At 39.0% G+C, this 8,805-nt stretch overlaps 1 non-coding gene across 1 annotated transcript; it reads right to left on the bottom strand.

The window, feature by feature from the left end:
* Positions 1 to 1,310: 1,310 nt before the first annotated feature.
* LOC123250824 lies at positions 1,311 to 1,475 on the bottom strand. The gene has a single exon (XR_006506457.1). It is a non-coding gene; the product is annotated as a U1 spliceosomal RNA (small nuclear RNA).
* Positions 1,476 to 8,805: the final 7,330 nt, after the last annotated feature.

Raw genomic sequence — 8,805 nt, 5'->3', positions numbered from 1 at the left:
ATATGGAAGAGGTTGGTGACAGGAGTTAAATCAATTATACAAAAATTCAAGCCTTTCTCCAACTGACAAATAGGCAAGGGACATGAATAGGCAGTTTTCAGATAAAGAAATCAAAACTATCAATAAGCACATGAAAAAGTGTTCTAAATCTCTCATAATTAGAGAAATACAAATAAAAAAAACTCTAAGATACCACCTCACACCTAGTAGATTTGCCAATACAAGAAACAAAGGAAAGTAATAAAGTAATAAATGTTGGAAGGGATGTGGCAAAATTGGGACACTAAAGTGGAGTTGTGAATTGATCCAGGCATTCTAGAGGTCAGTTTGGAACTCAATGCCTAAAGGGCTTTAAAAGACTGCCTGCCTTTTGATCCAGCCATACCACTGCTGTGTTTGTGCCCTAAAGAAATAATAGGGAAAGACATATATACAAAAATATTTATAGCTGCATTCTTTGTAGTGACAAAAAACCTAGAAAAGGAGGGGTGTCCATCATTAAACTGTGGTATCTGATGATGATGGAATATTATTGTGCTGAAAGGAATAGTGAACTGGAGCAATTCCATGTGAACTGGAATGATCTCCAGGAACTGATGCAGAGTGAAAAGAGCAGAACCAGGAGAACACTGTACACAGAGACTGATACACTGTGGCACAATTGAACATAATGGACTTCTCTACTAGCAGCAATGCAGGGATCCAGGACAATTCTGAGGGACTTATGAGAAATAACTATGGGAGCAGAAACACAGAAAAAAACATTTGCTTGATCACAGGGTTTGATGGGGATATGATTGGGGATGTAGACTCTAAATGATCACTCTATTGCAAATAATAATATGGAAATAGGTTTTGATAAATGATACATGTAAAACCCAGTGGAATTGGCCATTAGCTCTGGGAGTGGGGAGGGAAGAGGGAAAGAAAGAGCATGAATCCTGTAACCTTGGGAAAATATTCTAAACAAATTAATTTTAAAAAGAATAAAGTATTCAGAGACAAAAAAATATATACCTATTGATATCCACTAATTTAACATTTATTAAGCATCTCCTATGTGCAAAGCATTCTTGGGGCTCTAGAGAAAGATGAATTCAATTTAACTCAATTTATTTTGTCTACCATGTGTCAGGTGCTGCATCAGGTGCTAGCAAATGCATAGATAAAATAAAAATAATCCCTGTTCTCAAGGAGATTGCATTCTACTTGGGTGGGCAGGGAGGACTCATCTATTCACAAGTTAAAACAAAATAAATACAAAATAATTTTTGAAGGGAGAATGCATAACTGGGAAAGTTTTTTTTAAATAGGGGAGAGCTTGAACAAAGTCCCCTACTGTCACAAATTATGCAGTCCAGTTTCTGACATTTGCAGAAATTGCAGGCATCAGCCCATTGAGTAAAATGGATAAGATAAGCGTCACTCTGGGGAAACCACCTTCAATCACAGAATCACCTTGGCCAGGTAAATATCAGGGGCCTTTTCAGTTGAAAAAAAGAATGAAAAAATAAATCTCTACCCTCATGGAACTTATAATTTCATAGGGACACTACACCATCTATCCAAACAAGTATAATGCAAAGTGGAATATGATAGGGACAAAGGAGAAAGCAAGATGATGTGCTCCTAGAACACTTGAAGAGGAGATCACTTTTGTCTGAGAAGCTCAGGAAGATTTCAGAGGAGAGCTGGCATCTGAGTTAGATCTTGAAAGAGGAGAGAATTTCAGTCAGTGAGAACGAAGATGGCTTGCATGAATGCATGAAGGCAGAAGAGGGCAGGATAAGATTGCAGGACAGCTGCTAGTCCAGTTGGTGGGAATGTTTAGTGAGTAAAAGGTAGTATGGATTCAGGAGTTTATATTTTATCCTTCAGGCATCACAATCACATTATCCCCCACTTATAGTAGTGGCCTTGCCAATCTGGTGACTAGAAGGTGTAAGACATCAGTGTGGCCTTGAAATACTTTGAACCCAGGGTAGCTTGTCTGGTAGGGACCTGTGTATTGTATCCTAGAATTGTATGCCTCTCAGTAAGTGTCTTGCTTTGGACTTCTTTTTCTGATCAACTGTCTCATCAACTAGAAATAAGACAGGTAGGTATGGAACCAGGAGAACCCAAATATAGAAAAATAAGAGAGATGGTTGGTGAAAAGTCAAGAATCAGGAAATCCACAAGAATCATCATCAGAGACATATTATACACACACACACTCAATCATTTGGTTAATGAATCTTCCTTTAAGAGTGGATTAGTTGGGGCAGCGGGGTGGCTCAGTGGATTAAGGGCCAAGCCTAGAGATGGGAAGTCCTGGGTTTGAATGAACTCCTGGCTGTGAGCAAGTCATTTAGCCTTTACCACTTTTCTGCCTTAGAACCAATATATAGAATTGATTCTAAGATGGGAAATAAGAATTTAAAAACGAGAAAAAAAGAGTGGATTAGTTTAGGAAATTTATGAAGTGAAATCTGGTGATGATGGAATTATTGGATCCATATGCCATCTTTATGGTCTAAATGAGACCTGTCCTAAAGCAGTGAGACTTTTGTGTGGCTATTCTCCTTGGTCCTGATGCAATTCCAAAGTGGGAGCTCCAAAAATATTTTTAGTAAAGCTGCCATTGTTGGAATAAATGTGCAGGCACCCGAGATGACTACTCAAAGGCCAACACTTGAATGTAAAAGGATGCTAACTTAAAAACCAATCTTAAATCTATATCATCATACTTTAGGGATAAGATTCAGTATTTGCTTTCTTAATACACCAGGGCATGTATATAAAGAAATCTTCATGTATACATACAAAGTCGTGGGAACTGTTATAAAACAATCTTCAAAGATGTTTAATATTTAAGTATTTAATATTAAAATTAAACTTTAATATATATTCTACCTATTCTAAAGTCACTGACCATAGTTTTCTAGAGGTAGGCTCCAGATCTTCAAAACAATTCACAATAACCTCAAAGGTTTTTGTTTGTTTGTTTGTTTGTTTTGTGGGCTTCTCAGAGACACTTTAGGAATGGAATTTCAGTACAGTGATGCCTTCTCAAAACAAAGCAAAATGACACAATTTCTGAAAGTAATAAGCAAGGCACTAAAGGCACGGGAATTCCATATGTGTCCATACATGTGTTAAGTTGAATCCTTAAAAGATAAATGTATTGGGGCCAGCTAGGTGGCTCAGTGGATTGAGAACCAGGCCTAGAGATGGGAGATCTGGGTTCAGAATTGACCTCAGACACATCCTGGATGACCTTGGAATTTCTGATGTCTGACCAAGCTTTAAGTGCTCTATAGTGCCTGCCTTGGCCACCTTCATGGCTGTCAGAACAAATTGTTCTCATCTGCCCATTGCTGTGCATGACCCTGGGCAAGTCACTAAACCCCTCTCTGCCTAGTCTTTACCACTCTTCCATTTTGGTATTGTATGTAAGGCAGAAGGTAAGGGTGTAAAAGAAAAAAAAGACAAATGCATTAAGGATTCTTCATTGCCTTGGAATAATAACATGACTAACATTTCCTGAAAATAAATACTTGGTCTGATTTGTGTCAGATGAACCAACAAATCCAGTCTGTGTACTACCAAAATTTCCTTTTAGAAGAAAAAATGGAAACAAATGGAATACTATGATCAGACTCATTCTGACAGAAGAGTGGAATTAAAACAGTATCAATCATCAGGATTGGAGAGGGGATGATGGACGACTCTGAGAAAGGAACTGAATATCATTTAACCTCTTGGTTCCCTGACAGGTAACTCTCTAAAACTCTATATAAGTTAAAGAGAAGGTGCTGACCTGTTGTGAGGAAGACTAATCTAATCTTCCTCACAACAGACCTCTACTGACAGAGATGTTTCCACGTTCTTTACACCAAAAGAATCAAATACCCACCAACCCTCCGCCTCAAGGCCACATGCAGCTGATGAACACTCCCAAGTGCATTGAAACCAGATCAAAATATAATTGGGAAATATAGAACAAAATAAATACAAAAATAGATAATATCCATAGATGGTTTTCTAAGTGAAGGGACAGCCCACAGCGATCCTTACGTGTGATTTAGTGGTCCTCATTTCCATTTGAGTTCCATGCTGCTGCCTTGTATCAATGAAAGGCATGTTTGGAGGACATGAGGGAGAACTAGCTTCTCTGGCTTGTCAAATCCTTTTTAAGGCTGCTCATCTACCTTCGGTGTCCACCTTTCACCCAATTCTCACTCATGGCTTCAAGAAGCTATAGCACATGCAGCAGTCACAATCTGGTGACACCATCTTTGTAGATAGGCTAAACCAAGTTGGAGGTAATGGATGGGCTTCAAACTGATGGGCCAGTGAGTTAGGGGGATGTCTAACCCAAATATATGAAGACTTTCCCCTGAGCAATGGGCAGACGAGAACAATTTGTTCTGATAGCCTTGAAGGTGGCTAAGGTAGGCACTACAGAGCACTTAAAGCTTGGTCAGTCATCAAAAACTCCAAGGTCATCCATTGCATCCTGGGCCATCACCAGTTGTCCTGACTTGTTGTCACTGAATTTTGGTGACTCTGAAAGAGAGAGTAAGGCTGACAACTTGGTGTAATTCTGCCTCATTTAAATCCAATTCATGTACAAGCCAAGACATCCTTGTGATGTCATTGGTCCTTTTCAAAAAAATGAAGGATGAACAACAATAACATCCTTCTTTCTGCTATGGAATATCCTTTCTGTTTTATTGAGTTGTAAAAATAGTTGCCCCCTTGCCTTGCTTGCCAAGATAAATCAGTGCCAGTCTGCTTCTTAGTGCATGACAATATGTTAGACCAGAACAACAAAACCTCACAGAGAATAGAGCAAATATTTTAAATACTTTCTTATTTACATTCTGTACCAAAAATGCTTGCAATGCAAGCTCAATTGTAATGTGTTTTTTTTTCTGAAAAGAGCAGAATGATATGTTTTCTGGTGTACAGGGAAAGCTCCCTCATATGAGCCTTATTGGATCCTGGAAACCAATACAGCTGGGTAAACACAGAGCAAGGTGGTCCTCTCCCATGGCTTATGGTTCACGAAATGCCCTTGAATTGTGGCTATCTGGGTGCTAGTTCAGATTCTTCATAGAAGACTCTAAGCTCTCTGAAGGTACAGGCTATGCTGAAGAAGCTTTGTGTTTTGTATAGTGCTTCGGCACCATGTCTTGTACAAAGATGCTCAAGACATGTTGAATGAATAAGTGAGTGAATAACTGTCTGAAAAGGGCATCAGCACTACAAGCAGGTAGGTGTGTTACACTGACTTGGACATTGGATTTGGAGTTAGGAAGATCTGAGTTCAAATATTACCTCAGCCACTAGCTGTGGGTCCCTAGGAAAGTCATTAAAAAAAAACAACCTATGTTTGCCTCAGTTTCCTCATCTGTAAAAAAGTGATGATAATAGCATCTAACCTCCCAGGATCACAATAAATGAGATGGTTTTGGTAAAGTGCTTTGCAAACCTTAAAGCACTATATAAACTTTATAATATTACTATTATTACAGGTGATTGCAGATACTCCAAGGGGAAGACAGACATTTCTACTGACTGGAATTCTTCTGCTGGCTTTGTGGGAGTAGAGAGTCCCACCACTAATTATAAATGTCGTCCTGGAGGTGACAAACCATCAGAGTTACTCTGCCCTCTCTTCTCTAAGGAACTTTGAGACAAAGCTATCCTTTGGAAAAATGAGAGACATGGGAAATCTTACACCCAAATAGGTGCCCAAGTGGGTAGAATTTGTCTTTACTGTTTTCATTCAATTCAATTAAATACATGTTTAGTAATTGCTTCCTGTGAAGAACTGTCATGGGCATTGAGAGTTAGAGAAGTCATCTTCTCTGCCCTCATAAAGAGTTTATAGTTTAGTAGAGGGATGTGAGATAAGATACTAGCTTGGTGACCTTGGGCAAGTCACTTACCCACTTGCCTCAGTTTTCTCAATTGTAAAATGTAGATAATAAAAGCACCTACCTCCAAGAGTTGTTGTGAGAACCAATGTGATAATATTTGTAAAGAGAAAGAGAGAGAGAGAGAGAAAGAGAGAGAGAGAGAGAGAGACAGACAGACAGACAGACACTTAGAGAGAGCAAGTCACTTAACCCCCAATTGCCTAGTCGTTGCTGCTCTTCTCTCTTAGAATTGATATTAAGACAGAAAGTTAGGGTTTGTGTGTGTGTGTGTGAGAGAGAGTGAGAGAGAGAGAGAGCGCTCAGCCACTAATAATATGCCTCTTCTTTTCCATGTTGGCCTGGAGGTAGAAGTAGAGGGAGGGGAGATGGGTGGGGTGAATGTTTTCTAGTACGTGCACTGAGCTCCTTAGCACTTTGTATTTAGCCCTGTGTTAAAGTAATGGTTCTATTGGTATCCTGATAAATGTTTAACCAGAGGTTCTTTCTGGAAAAAAAAATAAAGGTACACGAGACACACTTTTAAGTTTAATCTATATTATTGCTCAGTGAATATAGAAAGCCAGATGTGGAGATGGGAAGTCCTGTGTTCAAATCTAGCTTCAGATACTTCCTAGCTGTGTGACTCTGGGCAAGTCACTCAACACTTTTCCCTCCTTCCCCCCCAACCCCCTAACCTAATCCTTCTGCCTTGGAACTAACTGATAGTCAGGATCAATTCTAAGACAGAAGGTAAAGGGATTTTTGTTATTGTTGTTGTTTTAAACATTTTCTCCTTCACTTTTGAAAATCTAGAGTTCTTATCTATCAAGGGAAATTATTTTAAAGTGGGTTGGATCATTAATAACATTCTACCCCATAGTCTTCTTAATTCTTAAGTTAGCACAAGTTTCAGAGAGCATAATAACTAATCTTCAAAAGATCTAAGACTTAGAGCAGGAAAAGAATTTAGGAGTTCTCTAATCCAACCCTCTTGGTTTCCTCATGTGTAAAATGGAAATCTAGAAAATCAACAAAACAATAAATCTGAGCCATGATTTAGATTTCTGAGGTGTGAATGCTCACATTGAAAATTTAACAACTGGCTCTGGCAAGTCTGGAGACAGCTCCAACACACTGGATAAGCGAGGCCCTTCTCAAATTTTCACTCTTCCATCCTTTCTGCTAACATGCAGAGTGGGGAAAAAGTCCTACTACAATCAGGGCAAGGGTTATCAGTAGGCAGCAGGGGCTTCTTCATGGTCTTTAACACCAAGATGACAAAAGAATGTTCTGAAAGAATCCAAATTTCCCTAAACAGAATTCAGATATGTAATTTACAGGTTTTTCAGTCAGTTTGCAGCACTTAAATTCTTGCTGACTAACTCATCAACTATCATGATATTTCATCTTTTTCTTATATTTTTGACATAAATATTTCTTTCTCCAATGATGTAACCTATGCCATGATTTATTTATCTAAAACAAAAACTTTATTAGAAACCTAACATGTGTGGGACCCACTTCATTTCCATTTAGCACTTTTTAATGATTTTGTTCCATGATTCATGGCTTCTAGATCCATTTTCTCAGCTCAAAAATTCTATAAGAGAATCTCAGCTAGGTGGGAGCTCGAGATCCATCTTGGATGTACATGGTTGTTTGCAGGTTAGCTTCTCCATTGGGATGGGATCTCTCTGAGGGTAGAGTCTGTTTTTGCTTCTCTTTGTCTCTCTGGCTCTCAGTATAGTGCCTGCATATACTAGCACTTCAATATTTGTTGACTCACTCACCAGTGTGGGTTTTCTTTCCAGCAATGAAAATAAATGATGACCCATCATTGTTTGCCTATCGTATACAGTTCTTATCCATATCCTTCAATAAATCTACCACTTGGAGGAAAAAATCTCTCCAATGTGCAAACCTTCCTCATTGTCTCTTGGTATTGCAACTCTAGCAACAGATCATACAGGTTGTCTAGTGGTCATCCCTCTCTTTCATAAATTTTTGTAATGACATCCTTTAGCCCTCTTTGCTTTTATAATAACTTGCCTTTGATGTATAAGGGGTAGCCCAAAGACCATTTGCATAATACTCTCCTTATTGGTGGAGATTAATGATTCAATATTCCATCTTTCATGGAAGCAAGAATAATCCATCTCCACCAAGGAGGAAAGTCTTATGCAAATAGACTCCAAGCCAGGAAATACAGATGTATTTGACCTGTTCTCATCCACCACTAATTGCTCCATTGTGCTTTGGGTGATTGACACTTTCAGTTTTCAGAGACCTACAGTGCTTTATGACTCACAGCTATATAACAATATTGGGGAAATGTTGGCATAAAAAAAGATGGGCTTTTGTTTAAGGAAGAAATTTGGGTCATTAAAATAATGTCAGATTCCCCAAGGCAATCCAACTTGATCTTCTCTTACAAACAAGAATCCTTGCCTTCAAGGAGCTTACAGTCTAATGAGGGAAGATAATACATTTAAAAAAAATGCTGAAATGGGGGAGGAGAGGATGTAGGATGAACAGAGATACCAAACATGGCATACTGGAGGAGAATGAGACATGACTGGCCTGTGGGCCCTCCTTAAATGGAGGTTCTGGAAGGAGTGATCCAATCAGAAGAAGACACAAAGGTGGAGATTACTTCCAATGTGTGAATTCCAGGACTGGAGCAAGACTTTAGAATGTAGAGCTGAGGCATGGTAGAGGTAGTACAGAGGGAAGCCTGGAAAGGAGTGAAAGGCATTATTATCAGGCAGCCAGGATGACTATTTCTGGGGTCCCTTCCAACAACTCCCAAGAAAGAAGCTGCCCTCTGTTCCCCTAAGCAAGAGTCATAGGGAAGTGATCAGCTTAGAAATTTACCTTCTCTCAGGTAAAATTGGAG

Source organism: Gracilinanus agilis, chromosome 5, assembly GCF_016433145.1.
Source record: "Gracilinanus agilis isolate LMUSP501 chromosome 5, AgileGrace, whole genome shotgun sequence".
Lineage (NCBI taxonomy): Eukaryota > Metazoa > Chordata > Mammalia > Didelphimorphia > Didelphidae > Gracilinanus > Gracilinanus agilis.
Note: the sequence above shows the minus strand (reverse complement) of the source record. Positions and strands in the feature narration are given on the sequence as shown.